The sequence below is a fragment of the Lemur catta genome, chromosome 10, assembly GCF_020740605.2.
Source record: "Lemur catta isolate mLemCat1 chromosome 10, mLemCat1.pri, whole genome shotgun sequence".
Classification (NCBI taxonomy): domain Eukaryota; kingdom Metazoa; phylum Chordata; class Mammalia; order Primates; family Lemuridae; genus Lemur; species Lemur catta.
Genome location: NC_059137.1, coordinates 51964903 through 51985595, shown reverse-complemented (window position 1 = coordinate 51985595; position 20693 = coordinate 51964903). Strand labels below are relative to the sequence as shown.

General features: G+C 37.8%; 1 pseudogene; it reads left to right on the top strand.

The window, feature by feature from the left end:
- Positions 1 to 1545: 1545 nt before the first annotated feature.
- Positions 1546 to 20693, top strand: part of LOC123645686 — a 45638-nt pseudogene continuing 26490 nt past the window's right edge.

The window sequence follows — 20693 nt, the reverse complement described above, 5'->3', positions numbered from 1 at the left end:
TATCTTTTATCTTTGCTTTCAAAGAGGATTGACTCATATCTATTTTAAAATTTCAAATTAAACCTAAAGGAGAAAATAAATCTCTTAGCTGGGAATCTTCAATGTCTTATCTTACACAAGAGGTTAAAGAATGTGGAGTTGGAGTTGATATGCAAATAGTAATAAGGGGTTTGTGCTGATCCATCTGCACCTTCCTGTACAGAGTAATGGGGAGGGTGGAAGTTGGTACTGGAAGAAAAGGATTTTTTAAATTTTTTTTGGAGTCCAAGTTTTTCTTCAACTTAGAGTTCTTTAGCACTGCACTCCAGCCAGCTGTTAAAAGGACAAGGCCTTCCATCATCTGGTCTCCTTTACCTCTCTGTCCTATCTTTCACTCCTACTCACTGCATTGGTTGTTCCAGGTGTCTCTTTGCAGTTCTTTAAACAAACCAGGGACACTCCAGCCTCAGTGCCTTGGCACTGGCTGTTCTCTTCGCCTAGAATACTTTTCTTCCAAATATCCGTATGAGTAATGCTCTCACCTCTTCGTCTTATTCAGATGTCACCTCAGTGAGGCATACTCTGACTACCTGTGGCCCTCCCAATCCCCTTAACCCTGATCTGATTTTTTTCTGTTGCATTTGTTATCCTCTCACATACTATATAATTTACATATTTCTTAATGTTTACTGGGTTCTGTCAATTTCCCCTGTGATACTAAAATCTCTATGAGAGCAGGAATATGTGTTTGTTAACAGATACTATTCCAAATATCTAGAACATGCAAGTCATTTATTATAGGTGACCAATAAATATTGGTTGAATTACTGAGTGATTAAATGAGACAAGTGGGTAAAGCATTTAGAAGAATGACATGTAATAAGTAATACATAAATATTAGTTATCATCAATATTGTCTATAGTCTTCTAATTTATCATTTTTATTCCTGTGTCCTCAGCCTCTCCTGTCTATGGTTCATTCTAGTGAGATTGTCTTCTTTCTCCTTTTTTAAAAGCTTAGGTTACTTTCTTAAAGGGACATGTCATGGAAAGAGTCTGGGCTTAGAAATGAGAATTAAAAATGGGAGCCAGACCAGGCATGGTGGCTCGATCCTGTAATCTCAGCACTCCAGGAGGCTGAGAGGGAGGATCGCTTGACCCTGGGAGTTTGAGGCTGCGGTGAGCTATGATGACACCACTGCACTTTGGCCTGGGCAATAGAGTGAGACCCTGTCTGAAAAAGAACAAAAAAGAAAAAAAAAAAGAAAACCAACCTCCCCTCAAACCAAATAACAAAAAACCAGAACACTTGATTTTTATTTTCTTTGACATGAGTATATTACAAGGTAGTTTATTATGTTTATCAGCTGGTTGAGGCTTGTTTTGACCTGTAGGTGTAGAAAGAGAGTGAAAGAAGGGACATTTTTTCTGGACAAAAAGTTGGATAAGAGAAAAGTGTAAAGGAAGTTGAAAGTGACTGTGTGTACATGTAGAGTGAGAAGACGCTCAAGCAGGAGTTAACAGCCACAACGGGGTAGGGAGTGGAACATCTAATCCTTTGAGCGCATGTCGGGCCGAGGGAGCAGTAGCAGCAGGATGCCTGTGCGTATGGAAGCCTACACTGCGTGTACACAGGAGCATAACTCTCAAACCTGAGTATTTCACAGGGTCGTTTTACCTTTATGGAGCATATTGAGTGCTTTATTCATCTGTTCAACAAATATTTAGCAACGGCCACACAGTCTAGCTGTTTCTTTAAGCACATTGTTTTGAATTATTAGCAGCATAATGTGGAAAGAAATTGGGAATCCAGATTTTCTTTGGATTTCTCACTAAACAGTTAAATGGCTGCATCTGGTGAATAGCAACAGCTGTTCTGCTTTCCAGGCCACGGTGAGGATCAGATGTGCAGGTGTGGTTGCTGGAGTATGTGGAGAAGTTAAGCTCTGTATAAGAGGAAGGTGGTCCTTTTACTCCGATTTTATCTGACAGCCACATATTCAAAGTGTCTGATTACTTTCTGGATGCCCACTTGAACTTCAACACTTGATATTTTTCTTTTCAACATTTTCTTGTTTTCCTCATAAATTTGTATCATTGTGGTTAAATTCTTCTGAAGTGCTAGATACTGTAGGATTAAAATGAAAGTAGCAATGTTTTGTTTCTTCAACTAGAGGCTCTTAAAACTTGGCAAGTACTATATTCTCTCATTTCCTTATCCTTGTGTATGTGTATTGTAGCACACGTCCCAGGGAGATGGCCATGAGGAGCCTACCTCTCCCACCTACAGCTCTGACACTTGATGTGGAAACTCTGTAGCTTCCTGTGCAGATGAAGAACATCGGAAACTACAGACTGTTGAAAACAATCGGCAAAGGAAATTTTGCAAAAGTGAAGTTAGCAAGACATGTCGTCACAGGCAGAGAGGTAAATATGAATTATGCTTATTTCTTTTGTAACACTTGCTCTTTTTATTTCCATGTAAGACAAAGAGGAAAAATGTATATATTTGGGCTTATTTCTAAGCTAATCAAACTTTTTTTTTATAAAAAACATGAAACACATACTGCCTCGGAGTTCTTTTGCTTTCCCATTGCTTTAAATGTTGTGAATATATTGAGTATTTGAATAGTGTTCACCTTTAAAAATAGGTAGCATTTTGTTCTTTTTCAATAGTAAATGTCTGCCACCACAGTAAAAATTGTCTTGAACTTCAGATATGCACTTATATGTATATGCTCATGGTACTTGCAAATCAATAGTATTGTGTATATTTACAGATTTATCCTTCACAGGTTTCTTCCTCTCTAAGTTGTTTTTTTGTAGCTATGTTTGATGGGTTACAGTGCAAGAAGGCACATACTTTACTAACTTTTGTGATACTGGCTTTTTGCTCAACCTTATTTCTTATTTATCAAAACACATCCATTAAAACCATGAAATTAACCCCTGCTCACATTCTTCTTGTGTGGTGTAGAGCCTGCTTTGCTGCTTTGACATAGTTTCTTGCATTTAGGTCTTTGTCCCTGCTGTTCTCTCTGCCAGAAATATTCCTCACCCTTCTATGTAGGGATCACTTCTTCTGGGAAGTAGTCATTGACAGACCCCCTTCTTCAGGCATGAGACTCAATAAAAATTCTGATACTTCCCTTGAATGGCACAAATTAAATTGTATGGGAATTACTTGTCTGTCTCCCCCTCTAGTCTTGTAGGCTACCCCTAATCTGTAGGGGTAGCCAGCAGTACTTAACATAGTGCCCAGTACCTGTTTAGGTACTTAATAAATATTTGTTGAATGAGTGTAATAACAACTTTTGAAGGAAGCTTTTAAAAGAAATGCTCTTCCTGTGCCAGATCCTTCTGGTGGATGTCCCAAGACTGTCTGATAGATGAGGCATGGCACTGATGCCCACAGCCCGCCCGGCTTGGGGCCGCTGGAGCAGGAGCCCTGGGCCCAGCATTCTGCCTGCAAGCAGCCTGTGTGCAGCAGCACAACCTATAGATAGTCTTGTTTTCTGAGCAGGCCGGGACTTGGGAAAGGGTGGGAAGCACGGGTCTAGGCTAATTGGAATCTTAAGTAAATATTGGCACCAGAACTTTGCCTCTTCCCAATTCATCTCAATTTTAGTGAAAAAATCCCATTGGATTTTAGTTAGGATTCTTTGTTGCTAAGTTGCTTGGACAGCTTTTGAAATCTAAACAGTAGGAGTGGGTAGAGCTGTCTCTGTAGTCCTTTATCAAAACTTTCCTGAGATAAGGAACCAAACTTCTGAGTTTAGTTCCCACCAGTTTCAGGTGGTTACTTGGCAGTTTCCTTCTGTGGGCAGAGATGGTGGGCTAGGAGAGCAGTGAGACAGACATTGGCTTATTTACATTGGCTGGAGTCTGACTGACTATGTTTACTTCTAGTAGGTTCTCTCTGCAAAAATGCTTGAATATGACTAGCATAGTGGCTTAATTGAAAACTTTCCTCAGTTTTCTAAAAAACTTTGAGCAAAACCGTTTTACTCCTGTTTTTTTCTATTGTAAGTATGACCCAGAATCATATAAAATATAAATATTATAGAAATTTATCACACAGAAAGTAAAAGTTCCTAGAAATTTCTCTCTTCAAAGAAAATCACTTTCAGCAATTTGGTATATATTCCTATAGTTTTTTATATAGACATGAACTTTTTATTTATTTTAACAAAAAAGGGACTCATATGGAACATAATGGTAAGGTTTTCTTTACTTAGTAATGTACCTGGACCGTGTCTGGGTCTAACACCCATAGATCTAACACACTCATTTTAATGGCAGCATAGACTTCCAGTGCATGGTGGTACCATAAGTTTATTTCCTATCAGTGAGCATTGGGTTATTTCTAATTTTTTTGTTACAAACAGATATGCAGTAAACATTCTTTTGTATAACTTTGTGTGCTTAGTTAAGAGTGTTGCTGTAGGATAAATTCCTAGGAGTGGAAGTCCTTGGTCAAAGTGGATGAATATTTGATATTGTAATAGATACCGCTAAATGAGGTGGGGTTTTTTTTGTTTTTTTTGTTTTTTTTTTGTTTTTTTTTTTGAGACAGAGTGTCACTTTGTTGCCCTGGCTAGAGTGAGTGCCGTGGCATTAGCCTAGCTCACAGCAACCTCAAACTCCTGGGCTTAAGTAATCCTACTGCCTCAGCCTCCCGAGTAGCTGGGACTACAGGCATGCGCCACCATGCCCGGCTAGTTTTTTCTATATATATTTTAATTGGCCAGATAATTTCTTTCTATTTTTAGTAGAGACGGGGTCTCACTCTTGCTCAGGCTGGTCTCGAACTCCTGACCTCGAGCGATCCACCCGCCTCGGCCTCCCAGAGTGCTAGGATTACAGGCGTGAGCCACCGCGCCCGGCCTAAATGAGTTTTTAAAAAAAGTGATGTACCTACTTTATTATCCTACCAAAATGAATAAGAGTGTCCATTTTCCTACACCCTTGCTATACTGTAGATAATCTTTGTCTGATTGTTTTAGTCTGTTTTTGCTGCTATAATACCAAAGACCAGGTAATTTATAAAGAACAGAAATTGATTTCTCACAGTCCTGGAGGCTGGAAAGTCCAAGATCGAGGTCCTGCATCTGTTGAGGGCCTTCCTGCTGCCTCATAACATGGTAGAAGGACAGAGAGAGGAAGCCTGGAGAGAGGGAGGGAAAGGGGGAGGGAGAGAAAGAGAGACAAGAGGGCAGAGCTCTCATGGCTTAATTACCTTGTGAAGGTCCTACCCCTTAATACTGTTCTGATGGCAATTAAATTTCAACATGAATTTGGGAGGGGATGAATATTCAAACCAAAGCACTGAAGGACAAAAAATGGTATGAAAAAACAAAAGTTGCTTTTCCCTCATAACTACTTATATTTATAATATTTTATAGATTTTTGCCATTCATAATTTCTTTTTAACATAAGTTTCCTGCTTGTATTCTTTATTCTTTTTTTGTTTTTTTAATCTCAGTGACTTAAACCCTTTATGTTTCAGTCATCTTGTTATATAGGTTATGAATATTTTTCCCTAGATTATTCTCTTAACTGTTTATTATCTTTTTTAAGAGAAGTTTTAAATTTTTATGTAGTAAAATTTTTTCATCTTTTTCTTTATTACATTTGTGTTTAATATCTTGATGAGAAATGTTTATTTTGTTCCACAGTTTAAAAAACAATACTGTATTATCTTCTAATACTCCTCCTATGGCTTGAGTTTGAATATTAATCCATATGGTGTATATATGGAGGGATTGGAATGAGGTACAGGGATCTCACTTTTTTTTTTCATGTGGATTAGTACTTGTCTGGGAACCATCCATTCTTTCCTGACTGATTAACAATACTAAATTTACCACATATTAATACCAAATTTGCATATGTGTCCTTTTGTTTCTCTGACCTGTTATCTAGTCTCATACCCATGCCATGGTGTTTTTATTACTGTACCTTTTGATTGTATGTTTTGATGGTTTGAAGTAGTCCACTACTGACAATTCTTATTTTTCAAAATTTTCATAGTTTTCTTTGCCATTTACTCTTCAAGATGAATTTTATTTTACTTTTTTTTTTTTTTGAGACAAGGTCTTGCTTTGTTGCCCTGACTAGAGTGCAGTGGTGTCATCACGGCTCACTGCAACCTCCAAGTCCTGGGCTCAAGTGATCCTCCTGCCTCAGCCTCCCAAAATGCTGGGATTACAGGCATGAGACACCTCACTCGGCCCCAGATGAATTTTAGAATAAAGTTGCCATGTTCTCAAAACAGAACATGGAATTTTGATTAGATTATTTTTGATGGGATTAATTGGGTTTATACATTAATTTGGGGGGGGGCGGAAATCCAATATTTTAACCATACAAAGTCTTTGTATCCAGGAATATAAATTGTGTCTCAGATTTGTTTTCAGGGTTTGTAACTTTCTTCATCTAGGTTTTGTATAATTCTTGTTAAATTTGTTCCAAGGTATTTTACAATTTTTTTTGCTATTGTAACTGAATTTTTTCCCTTAGCTATTGTGAATGTGTGGGAAGGTAATAACTGTTGTCACATCTTGTATTAGGTGAACTCAGTCTTATTCAGAATATTGAAAATTAAGCCCATGTCATTTTAAAAATTGTACATTTTTCATTTTGGTGTTTAGTTCTATGAATTTTAGCTTGTGTGTAGATTAATGTTACCACCACCATAATCAGTGCCATTTCTCTAAAAAAACTCCCTTGTTCTGTCCCTTTATGGTTACCCCTCTCCCACCACAACTTTCTGCAACCACCTGTCCTTCATCCCCATAGTTTTGGTATTTCAAGAATATCAAGTAAAATGGGATTGTACAGTATGTAACCTTTTGAAACTGGCTTCTTCTTACTCAGCATGATGCCTTTGGGCTTCATCCAGGCTGCTACATATATTGATAGTTTGTTGTGTTTTACTGCTGAGAAGTATTCCATTGCATGGCTGGACCACAGTTTGTGTCCACTTCTCCACTGAAGGACATTTGGGTTGTTTCCAGTGTCTGGCAGTTATGAATAGAACTGCAATAGATGTTCCTGTACAGGTTTTTTTGTTTGTTTGTTTTTTGAGACAGAGTCTCACTCTGTTGCCCTGGCGAGTGCCGTGGTGTCAGCCTAGCTCAGAACAACCTCAAACTCCTGGGTTCAAGTGATCCTCCTGCCTCAGCCTCCTGAGTAGCTGGGACTACAGGCATGTGCCACCATGCCCGGCTAATTTTTTCTGTATTTAGTAGAGATAGGATCTCACTCTTGGTCAGGCTGGTCTCAAACTTCTGAGCTCAAGCGATCCTCCCTCTTTGGCCTTCCAGAGTGCTAGGATTACAGGCGTGAGCCACCATGCTGGGCCCCTATACAAGTTTTTATGTGAACATCAATTTTAATTTCTCTAGGACAGTTATCCAGGAGCAACATTACTGGATCATATGTTGAAAAATTAAGTGAATTGTTCCTAGAAAATTGGTTTATTATAGTATAGTGTAATATTCCTAATAGAAAGAAACCTAAAAACTCTAGTGTATTTATTGGTATTTTTATCACTCAGTACTGTTCTCAGCACACTAAAAGCTAGGGTCTGTATTTTTGTTGGCATTGTCTTGATGAGTATATGATGTATCTTGCCTATTGAGGTAACTAAATCCTCTAAAGAAAACCCAAATGGTTGCAGGAAGTAATACCGCAGATTCAGGGACTTAATTCATTCTGAGTTAGTATAAGATAAAGAGTTATTATGTATTGTGCTAAGACAATACATAATGTCTTTAATGTCTTTGAGAGCCCATCTTTTCCTTGCTCTTTGGCTCTAATTCACTTTGTCTCAATTCCACTGCACTGCTAGTAGGGATTTAAAATGATTGCCTTCATTATATCCTGCAATATAAAAGACTAGCATTCTCTCCCCACTTTTTGTATAAATTTAATTTTAAATATTAACAAAGTAAAGTAGATATGCACAGTGGTGACTTGATAACTTCAGAGATTTGCTTCAGTTTCATTTAAAAATGTACATCTTTCTAATTGATGTGTTACAGTTTTATGAATTAGCAGTAAGAGATATATTTTCATCTGTAGCAAGGGACTGCTATAGCAAAATCACACTGACCAACTAACAATCATTCTTTAAGAAAAGGTTTTTTTTTCAATTAATTTCAGTATAATACCTTCTATTAATATAATACTTCTTTCTATCTCTGGCTTCAGAATAATAACAAAGGAACTTGTTCTTTGAAAGTTGTGATAAATTTCCCAAGCAACAAAGGTCTGAAGTGGAGTTATATCCTTAAAGCCATAATAACAAGTGAATGGATCTGCAGTTGTAGGAGTCGAATAGATCCTGAGGGACTGCTGCAGGTTGAGAGAAATGAGACCACTTTTCCTAAGGTGCAAAGGGTGAGCTGGTGGGAGGGCAGGTAGACAACAAGCAAATAAAGTCTCACTGAATACCCAGAAATGTTCTTTATTTTTATGGAATTCCATGCTTTTAAAAAAGCTTTTCTGTTGTAATATTTGATAAAATTCCCTAAAAGCATTTGTTAGAGGGCCAGCTATTAAAATCTTGAACAGGGAAAAAGTTGATTTTGATAGTTACAGTTTATATGTGCATGGCTTGTGCATACAAACATTTGTTTCTTTTTCTCTCCCCTCCCGCAGTAAAATTATTTGAAATCTTTCAAATTGGAAAAACCCTCTACATAGTTACGGAGTATACAAGTAGAGGTAAGAACATTTGTATATTATATATTGGGTTTTTTTTCTTTCTTCTCTTTTAAAAGACTACACAACCAGAGTGCCCATATAATTGTTAAGGTTTCATTTAACATCCAGAGTCATAATATACTAGGATGAGAGTCAAAAAAGCTGGCTCTTTGCAATTCTGTGGGTTGCCATTAAGCGTTTCGCTATTAGTTTTGTTAATTGATAATATCCAAGACCTTGGATTTTTTTTATTGTGGAAAAATATACATCACATAAGATTTACCATTATAACCATTCATGTGTACAGTTCAGTGGCTTTAAGTATGTTCACATTGTTTTGCAACCCTCACCACCATCCATCTCCAGAACTTTTCATCTTAGCAAAGTTAAACGCTATCTCACATTTCCTGCTTCCCCAGCTCCCAGAAACCACCATTCTACTCTGCCTGTATGAGTTTGACTACCCTAGATACCTCATATAGGAATTGCAGTATTTGTCCTTTTGTGACCAGATTATTTCTCTTAGCGTAATGTTTCCAAGGTTCATCCATGTTGTGACATGTGTCAGAATTTCCTCCCTTTCTGAGGCTTAATAGTATTCCATTGTACATAGAACATACACATTTTGTTTGTCCCATGTATTTGGATTTTTAAATGTGTTAATGCATTAGTCTGTTTGAAATAAATGTGTACTGTGGTTTAGATGTATTTCTTTATCAAATATTAATATGTCATTGGTGTCCATCTTTCCTAAGGCTAGAAATGATGGTTACAGTACATATGACTAGATTTTCCTTAAAATAAAGATTAAAGACTGGTAATTATTTGCCTATAAGGTTGTAAAAATGTAGACATGTTCTGAAATGCATGTATATAGCTTCTATCTTTTATAAACATTCTCATCTTATAGTTGAGGTTGGGCTGGGCTTGTAGTTTTTGGACCACATGTGAGTTTCATTCTCCACAGAGCGCAGAAGCTTTCTAGTTTATCTTTTTGTGTTCTCTGCCTCTAGCACAGTGCCTGGCATGGAGCAGATACTCAACAAATAAGAATTAGGCGTATGAAATTATAAACTACTGGGTGTGCATTCTGTTGAACTCTACTAGTTTTGTTTTATCATTAGCATTTTGATCCAGGTTGTAAAACCTAGAGATAGAAAGTTATATTGTAGTAAGTTAACCATTAAATAAGAGACTGTAAACCTGTCATGAGAAAAAATGAGTTTTAATAGACATACCTCTGACACCACTTTTTCATACTCCTAATTCATTATTAGTTGTGTATTTTATGTTTTAAATGTGTAGTTTGGGAATTTGGTTGGGATTTTCAAACTTCAGGAGTTGTAGGAAGAACTGAAGTTTAATTAATTGGACCACAAATTTATGTGGAGTTCTAACACTTCCTATTCATCTGATAGGCAGACAACATAGAGTAATGTTTATAACCTTATTGTATGGCCTCTGTAGTGTACAAAGTGCTTTCTCTCACCTGATCTCCTTTGACTTTCACAATGAATCCATGATGTGGCTGGGCAGTGAGCAGTGGGCTTTTACCCTTGAGGAAATGGAGGCTGGGAAGCCTCACTGTGGGCTTGCTGCCTGTCATGGCTTTCTTTTCCCATCTACTGATAGGTGCCCAGGGCGTAGAGGTTACTCATACAAGGACAAGACAAAACATCTGAGAAGCATCCACGTTTAACAGAAAGAGGATGGGCTTTAGAAAAGACAGACATGGGGTAAAGCCAGCCAGTGGCCCTCATTGACCTGACAAGTAACTTGTTGCACTGAGCTTCATGGTGGGCTTAGTGAGCTAGCCCTCTCGAAGGACTCAGTGCATTGTGCAGCATTATAACAGCCTTTAATGGATGGTGGTGGTTGTTTATTATCTTGGGCTATTTGTTTTAATCAGCTGAACAAAGCACTGTCAATCTCCAGGATATCTGTTTTATTGTTGATGTATTTGCCTTTGTGAAAAGTTTCATTAAACTGACTACTCATCCTCCTCCAGGCTTATACCTTTTGATTTGATAGAATCATAGAATTTTAGAATTAGAAAAAAATCTTAGAAATTATCTAGGGCAACTGTCTAATTTTTCCAGATGAAACTAAAGCTCAGATTGTTCTCTGCCAAGGGTTTCATAGCTAGTAAGTTACAGAACCCGAACTAGAACTAAGGGCTCTCTGAACTGTGCTGTGCAGGGTTCACCTAGCCACCTGTTGTTCCCTGACCTGGGCAAGAGAACCATTGCTTGCTTTTTGTTGTTGTTGTTCTTGTTCGTTCTTTTACCCCCCTCTCTCTAATAAATAGACTTAGAGGTTCTCATTTCAGCTGCTTAATCTGAATTTTAATACATTTTTAATAAGGAATAAAAAGAAAGATCTAGGTTGAATTTCTGGTTTAAAAATTGAACTCCTGATTTATAACTTCGTGATTATGAGTGTGACTTTATGGTTCCAGACATCTCTCTTAAGAGGCTTATATTGCATTTGGATTTAGAAAAAATATTTTAAAATTATATTGACAGGCTTGGACTTTATGTGACTATACAACAGCTATTAAGCTTAATATACTAATTTTTAAGTCAAAACTGTGTTCTGTGTAATTACACACATCTTTAGTTGTTTTCACTTATTAACCACTTTTTTGACATTGTGTACTTTTCTGCAAATAGAAAGAAAGCTAATTCATTTAGAAAATGCTGACATTTTACTGAGCTGACATTTAACTTCATAATTCATCATAGTTAAGTGAATTGGGTAGTATAAATTGACCATATATAATGCCTTTTAAAAGATCATTATACAATCAAATGATAATATGAAAATATTTATGCCTATTCATTATTTAAAATTTATTTATTCAGAGTTATGGTTGCGAGTTTAAAAGTCAGAGACATTAATGTATAATCCAAGTATCAGAATATTTTAGTTGAATGTTGTCACTAAGCTGATGGAGGTATGCCTTGTGTATGAAGTAGATGTGTTCTTTCCCAGAAATACTTTATGTCTGATTTTCTAAATTAGTATTCTTTTCTGTTGATTTCAGAGGTGGTGTTTCTGTATTCTAAATTGATAAACATTTGACAGTACTAACAATATATTCCTTGAAATGTCACCTCTCTTCCTCAAAGAATTGATATTGTATAAACTGCCACCAAGATGTGCATCCACATGTTCTGTTGGCTTCACCCTCACCGTGTCCTGAGCCCCCTACTTCTCACCACCACTGCACGTCCCACTGTTGTCCCAGTTGCTCTCATGCTTGGCTCCATTATTGGACTAGTCTCCCAACTGGTTTCCTTGTCCCTACCCTTCATCCTAACCTCCTTTGCCCTTCTGGTAGCTGGTGATCTTTTTAAGAGGTCAGTCATTTCATCTTCTCTGCTTCTCTTCTCACTTAGAGTAAAGCCAGAGTCCTTAGCAAAGCCTGCAGGACACTTCCTGGCCTCATCACCTACCTCTCTTCCCCTCGCTCTTGCTTCTCCAACCCTATGGCCTCCCTGCTGTTCATTAGTTGCTATAGAATCTTACCCCAGGTAACTACATTGTCCACTCCCTCAAGGAGTCAGCAAAACACAAGCAGATAAGTGCACACACATACACACACATGCACACACACGCTTTCATACTCACTCCACCTCTTTCTTTCCCTGACCTTTTCTCCACAGCACTTGTTATCCTCTGACATACTGTATATTAATTTGTTTATTGTCTTTCTCTCCCTGCTGGACTGTAAACTCCATGAGGAAAGTGACTTTCTGTGTTCACTGCTATGTTTCCCCAGAGCCTAGAACAGTGCCTGGGGATTAGTAGGCCTTCAATACAAATTTGTTGAATGAATGAATATACTCAGGAAATGCATTTGATGTCAGTGAAGATATTCTCTTTTAACACAAATAACTTCATCCATTTTGACTTTCTATTTTCATTGCTCAGTTTTTATTAAAGCATATTGAAAACATATACCTTTAAAATAAAAGTTATATAATTTAAGCATATGAAAATTTAATTTTAAGTCTTTTCTCCAGCTTAAAGATTTATTGGGGAACGTAAATGCTTACAGTTAAACTTAAGGCCAACTTAATTTAAATTCTGCATATTTCTGGCTAACTTCATGCCTATATTTAAAAATTAGGGCATTGCTAAAAGTGAAACATCAGTGTTTTTGAGCATACTCTGAATTTTTTAGTAGTAATTTTGAGGGCTTGAATATGTGTTTGCCTCAAAAGTGATAATAATTAGTATTTATTCTTTGGAATTAGAATTTTGCCCATGAAGTTTAAAGAACACTATAAATTTTTTTTTCATTTTTAAAAAATTTCAGAATATTAGGGGGATACTGAAACATTACCAATTTATGGGAAAATTAATGCTCAGAAGTGGGACTTCTGCTTACTTTTATTTGTCTCAATTATAGGTGAAGTATTTGTTTATTTGTTTGCATTGAAATAATGGAGGAAAAAGAAGCAAGAGCTAAATTTAGACAGGTATGAATTATTGCATCTTTAGTTTGTTAATTTAACAAGTTTTTGCCTCTATAAATGCTTAGATGTCTCACTGGATGGCAGGGATTGGCCATTCAATTCGATAAAAATGTATTAAGTGCCCTTGCTACCCAAGGTACTGTGCTAGAGGTAGCATGGGTCTTATTCCTAGCTTTGTAATGTTGACATTAGTCTTCCTCTTAACTTTCACTTTTGACTATTGAGCCTCAGAAATCTAGAGCTTTTCAAAAATATCTATGATTACATTAATTACAACCATTTCAAAATTTTTAGCGAGAAGAATGACACAATCCCAAAATTCATCATTATAATAGTTTTGTCTTACATAAGCCAAGACCAAATATAACTTAATCTGTTAATTAGTGATTTTCCTCTTTGCTTTGTCTTTACCTTGCTATTTAAGGAGACGGGGGTTTTAATGAGCAGGTTTTAAGTGTAAAGGTGACTTAACTCTTCTGTCTTTGTTAATAATAATTACTGTTACTGACTGATCATGCTGGACGCTGGGATGAGTGCTTTACCTACATAAATGTAAATCTTGCCAGCAGCCTTGTGAGTTAAGGAGTATTATGCCCATTTGCTAAAAATAACACAACCAAGGCATGAGAAGATTAAATAACTTGCCCCAAATTCAGTGCCTGTCAAGTAGCAGACCTTTCATAGATTCAGAGACCCAAGCCCTCTGACTCCAAAACTCAGAAGTTCTAATCATTGTATCGTGCTATTATTTAGACTAGGAATCAACAAACTCTTTATGTAAAGGGCCAAATAGTGAACATTTTAGGCTTTTTGGTCCATACAGTCTCTGTTGCAACTATTTAACTCTCCTGTTGTAGCATAGAAGCAACCGTCGACAATACTAAATAAATGGACATGACTGTATTCCAATAAAGCTTTATTTACAAAAACAGGAATGAGCCAGATGTAGCCCATGGGCCATAATTTGTCAAGCCCTGACTGAGATGAAAGAAAAGAGCAAGTGCTTTACTGCTTTTAAATGAACTCTGTACAAGGTCCACATTGAAATGGAAGTAGGGCCTCATTTCTCTCAGAACCTTTAAATTTTGTTTTATTCACATATAAGGTTGTCATGATGGATAGGAGACTTAAAATTTCACATTTGGAAAGGTGGTTTTAGCTGATTTTCAAGTTTTCTCTTAACAGTGCCTCCTTTTACTTGCTTAGTCTGATGTTTACAGTTAAGGACTCATTTATAAGTTTCTTAACTTTTGCTATTGCTTAAATGTAAAAGCTTAAGAAATACAAGTGGTACTTTGAATTATAATCTATTAAACATCAAAGTTGAAACTAACTTTGGCTGTCATTTAACTTCTCTGATCCTCAGCTTTTCTAGCTATAAAAAGTGGAAATCCTACTTGATGAATTGTATAGTTCTTTCCAGTTCTAATATTTGATTCTGTAGTCTATGAAAGGAAACTCAAATTTTTATTAGAAAACAAATCTGTTTGGCCTTTTTCATAACTGCTTTTAATTTTTATAAATTAGCCATGTAAGAGCCAATATTTTTGCTTCATACAACTTAAATTCCTTCCTACTCAGATCAATCTGACTTTCAAAAATTTATGTGACTATGGTTTGTTGACCATAAGGAAAGGCTAATGTCAGCCAGCAGAGCACATCTGTGTCCAGACCCTCTCCAAGGAAGCAGTTTGGTGCTTAACCCCACAGCTTCGGTTTTCTTCCATCTCTACCCAGCCCCATCTGCCACCTGGTGGGATCCAATTCATCAGAAAGACTTAGGCATTTACTAACCTCAATCTTGAGGAAATTACTCTGGGTTTTTTGTTGTTATTTTGGTTTTGTTTTTTTAAGAGATGGGGTCTTGCTGTGTTGCCCAGGCTGGATTCAAACTCCTGGGCTCAAGCCATCCACCTGCCTCAGCCTCCCAACTTGTGATTTTTATTTTTATTGTAAATTCCCTGCAGAAATTCTGAAGCCTTTATTGAGGGAACCTATTAATATTAGTTGGACCAGGAAAGATGGTTTGTGTGTGTGTGCTTTTATAATTAATGGCCCAATTTATAGTGCTTAGAATTAATGTAATCCCTTTTCCTTGCTGTGGTGTTTGCCTAAGACAGCTCCTTCAGACCTGGAAGAATCAAGCATGGTATTGGTGTTTCTAGTTTTCTCTGTTTCTAATTGCCATGCATTCTAGGAGCTTACAAGTCATCATTACTTTGACTAAATAAAAAAATGTTTCCCTGTTTAAGACAAGGAGCATAGCAGATGGATTTCCCTCCTCCTACTTCCTTCACCATTCCCAGCCTGGTGACTATTTATGCCATTTTAGTTTTTTGGTTGAGCTCTTACTCTTTTCAGAGAAAAAGAATAGATTCCTGGCTCTATCTTCTTTACTTACCTCTTTCTTTGTGCCTCTATTCTTTCATATGTGACTAAAAGTGAATCAGGGTAACATTCATATATTAACCTAAATGACATTCAGGTTATCAACCTTCTTTAGAAATCACTGCTTATATAGCTTAACAAGGTAGTACACACCTATAATCCTATCTACTCAGGAGGCTGAGGTGGGAGGATTGCTTGAGCCCAGGAATTTGAAACCAAGCCTGAGCCAACATAGCAAGACTTGTCTCAAAAATTGAAAATAAATAAATGTAAATGCAAAATGCTAAAGAAAAGACTAGAAGCAAATACAAAACAACAAGAGATGCTATCTTCATTTAGTGGTAATATGGGTGTATATTTGTATATACTTTTCTGTATTTCCTAAAATTTCTGTAATGAGCATATAAAATTTTAATATTAGAAAAGGAGACTTTTAAAAAAAAAGTTGCACAGTGAATGTGAAATTTCAGTAGAACAGTTGTTTAATTAACAGTGCTAACCACAGGAATAATTGCAAGTTGACTAAAGCACAGTATTTGCTGAAAGTAGGAAGAATCCTTTTTAATAGTGCACATAGTAGTTTTCATAGTTCACATGTTACAACATTCATTCCTCCATTTTAAGGAAGAGGAAACTGACCCTCAGAGAGGTTAAGTAAGTCTATTAACTATGCATAGTTTGGTTTAGAGTTGGTTGCACAGTCATGGGAAGGTTGCACCAGAGCCATCTGGTACTGGGCCTGGGGCATCCAGGGTCCTCCAGATCCAGGCAATTTGTTGGATCCTGGTGTTACGCTCAAAACCAAGTGGAATGTCAACAGGTAGAGTCTAAGAATAGACTTGCTGTTAAAACTGGAGAGAACAGGACATCCTCACCTATCTCTTCTTGCCTTCACCCCTGAATTTCTCCAGATTGAACAGCTCAAAGCATAAGAAAATTGTTTTTAGAAATCCACATATTTGATAAAGGGAAAAAATTCTTCCCCCCCGCCAAAAAAAGAAATCCACACATTCAGGTGCTTACTGAGTATTTTGCATGTGTGACGTTTGAACATTAACGAAGTTATTTTCATCTTAATTACACAGCTGCACCTGTGAGGACTGACCCTCGCATCTCTCCTTATTCAGGTCATGTCTGCGGTCGAATGTTGCCACAACAAGCACATTGTTCACAGAGACCTCAAGGTGCGTAGGAGTGTCCTAAGTGTGTGCTCTATTTGTATGTGTTCAAGTCTCTCATTACACAAATGAGGCGTAGATTAGATTTTGTTATTAAATAAGACAGAAGTAAATCTCATAACTGGATCTTTTTAATCAAGTTATAGTAGAGCATTAAAAATAAATAAAAGTGAAGTTTATGAGAAGTATCTCACATTTCAGTTAAGGTGCTGGTGGCTGATCTCTGGAGGACAGTCCTCACACAGCCAAAGAGATAAGGGCCTCCCCAGGGTGTGGTCACACCTGGACAGTGTCCTCAGTGCCGCCTGGAATTCTCTTCCGCTTCCCTAGGCAGCAGTGTCTCCTGTTAACAGCAATGCCTGTTGGAGACTCTTTCACAGCCTGCACCCCAGCATAGGATGAGGTTTCCTATTTCAGAGAAAATGGAAACACCAGGCAGAAACTCCCTCAGTTTTCCGGCAGCCCCTCAAACGTAGCTGCGCCCACACCCATCCTTCACCCCTCCTGTCATTACGGCAAAGTGGAGTACCTCTGCCAACCCTGCCTCTGCGTTCCGGGTCCTCTGTCCCCTCCGTGGACTGTGCTCTGTCTGATGCCTCTTTTCTCTCCATTTTTTCCATTCACTCTCTGTCTCTGCTTGCCTCGCACTGGCAGCATCTATATAATACATGCTCAAGTCCATACCATCTTTTTACCAAAAAACTTCTGCACCCCAGGTCCCCTTCTGGGTACACCCTTTTTCTCTCTTCACAGTCATAGCATACTTCTCTCAACATTTTCTGGACTCAGTGTCATAGCTTGGTCCTCACCCCCACTCTTTCCTTACGTGACTGTGAATGACTTGCTCACGCCTCTTCGTGCCCACCCTCGGTGCATTCGTGTTCCTGCATTAGCTGCAGCGGCTGCCTGTGTGCTGATGACCCCCAGGTCCCTTCCTGCAGCCACAGGGTTCTCCCAGGGTCCAGGGCCCGGCTGACAAAAGGGCATCCATCTTCACCTGAGCATCCCTCAGGTACCTCGGGTGCAGCAAGTTCAAAGCCTAAACGCTTCCTTCATGAACTTGAATAGTCACTTCTTTTTCTGGTGACTGATGTCCCTCAGGTGTCCCTCTTTTCCATCCACTCAGTCACCAGGTCCTTTTGCTGCTGTTCTCTAAATCTCTCTTACACCCACTCACTCTTTTCTGTCGCTGTTACACTATCCTGGGCCAGACACCATCATCTCATACTTGATTATAACACTAGTTTCTTACTTGTTCTCCGCTCCCACTTTTGCCTCTTCTTCTCATGTATGTTTTCTCATTGCACCCAGAATGGACTTTTTAAAAAACACAAATAAGATTGTTATTTCTCTGTTTAAACAACTCTTCAGTGGCTTCCATTGCCCTTAGGATGAAAACCCACACTTCTTGAGTGCAGCCCTTTGTGATCCAGCCCTGACAATCTCCCCAGCCATCTCTCTGCATCTCTTTCCCACACACCTTCAGTTTCTTGAGCTCTCTTCAACTCTCTCTCATCTATCTGTGTGTTCTCGGACTCTTTATTCTGCCAGAAACACCGCTCATCAACAAACGCATTATGACCAGCTGCACCTTCTTGTGCTTTGATTTCACTTCCTCTAGGAAGCAGCCCCTCCCTTTCAGGGCCAGGCCCACAGCCCCCGCACCTCCTCCGATACACGGCACTTGGGTCTCAGGGCAGCTGCTTACCTCTCTGCCTCTCCCCTTCTAAACCATGAGCTCCTGAGGGCAGGGCCCGATCTGTCTCGTTCATTATATGTCCAGACACTAATATAGCATCTGTTGTGTAGTAGCCACATAGTAAATATTTGTTGAAATAAATGAAAGTGACTGTGATTTGTCTCTTGAATGGGGTTTGGGATTCTCCCTTCCCCAATAATAGCCATTTTACAGCTCTTTAGCAATTTTTATGAAATATGGCTATCCACTTAAAGCAAGTGCCCATTTTTTAAAAAGCCCCTTATTCTTAATTTAAAAACCTGTCAAAGGGCTGAGCGTGGTGTTTCATGCCCATAATCCTAGCACTTTTGATGACCCAGGCAAGAGGATTGCTTGAGGACAGGAGTTTATGACCAGCCTGAGCAACATAGCAAAACTTAACTCTACAAAAAATAAAAAATTAGCCGGGCGTGGTGGTGTGCACCTGTAGTCCCAGCTACTTGGGAAGCTGAGGCAGGAGAATTGCTAGAGCCCAGGAGGTTGAGGTTGCTGTGAGCTGTGGTTGTACCGTTGCGCTTCAGCCTGGGTGAGAGAGTGAGACCCTGTTTCTAAAAAACAAACAAACAAACAAAAAACCTGTCAAAACTTTTCTTGATCTTGGGGCATTTGATGTTTAAATTAGTATTTTAGAATTAATGATGATTATTTTAGCACTTCATGTCTGTTATTGTTAATGTTATAAAATTAGGAGTTCTAATTTGTCTCCTGTTTTGTTCTCTAGAAAAAATGTTTTCTGATTTTATTAATTAGGAGATATTAACTTTACATCATTACAGAAAGCTTTTTTAATGAAATGCCTAATCTTGTCATAGTTCTAATTATATTTTGGTTAAATTTTATTTTTATCTTGATATTTTCCCTCTAGGCTGAAAATCTATTGTTAGATGCCAATATGAAAATTAAAGTGGCAGACTTTGGTTTAAGCAATGAATTTACTTTTGGCAGTAAACTCAATATGTTCTGTGGCACTCCTCCATACTCAGCCCCTGAGCTCTTCCAGGGCAAGAAATACGATGGGCCCAAGGTCAACATGTGGAGTCTTGGGGTCGTCCTCTACGTGCTTGTCATGGGCTCACTTCTCTTTCTTGGGCAAAATGTGAAGGTATAGGAAGCAGTTGCATCCATGTACTATACAAAACTAAAAGGAGTTTCATAAAATTATATGGGTTTATGTTTTTAATGTTATATCAGTTTAGGGGTTTCAGTGGGACTTTTTGTTGTTTTTAACCTAAAAGTTGACTCACTAGTTTTCTTTCCTCTCTCCCTCCCTAAAGGAACTGGGAGAGCACTTATTAAGAGGGACGTACAGAATCCCTTTCTACATGTCTACAGATGTGAAAATCTTGTCAAATGTTTCCTGGTGCTCAATCCAATTAAATGAGGCACTCTAGAGGTAATCATGTAAATGAAAATAAGTAATAACTTCGGAGAGCTTTTATTTTTAGAACTTAGCTTCATTTGTGTGGCATACTGAATACTTGCTTGGGACTTTTTAAGCAGGAATTGAGACATAAAAAAATTTAAGTTACTCTTTGACCTATAGACAATGAAATGTTGAAAATAAATTTTCCTAAATATTGTGATTATCAGAATATTTTCTTTTACGTGGCTGATGAACAGTTCACCTTTTCAGCTAATCATGAAGGACAGGTGGCTCAATGCAGGGCATGAGGAGGATTAACTTGAACCATTTGTTGAACCAGAACTAGACATGTCAGACCAGAAAAGAGTAGGTAATTGCTCTGTGCCTACATGCTTATGTGTGCATATGTTTGTATAAGTAACATATTTCTGATTTGACTCATGTATATGCCTAAAATGTGAATAATGGAACATTAAGCACAAGTTATATAATGAATCAGCTTATCTCTTCTGTCATATTTAGGAACTTAACTAACTGTAGTTTTCCTACAATAGCACCCAGTAACTCAGAAAGAGGTACTCATTTGTGTTATAAAATGTATAATCTTTTAGGTTAAATAAAGAAAATTATTTTTCCCTGTAACAGAATGATTTCTTATCTAAATAAAACAGCTAAACTGTATTATACCCTTCTTTTTTAGATATTTTGGTGAGAATGGGATATTCACAAGAAGAAATTCAAGAATGTCTCAGTAAAATCAAATATGAAATCATAGCCACATATTTGTTGTTGGGGAAAAAAATCTTCAGAGGTAAAAGTGATTAGAGAGGAAGAGCTGAAATACCCTATAT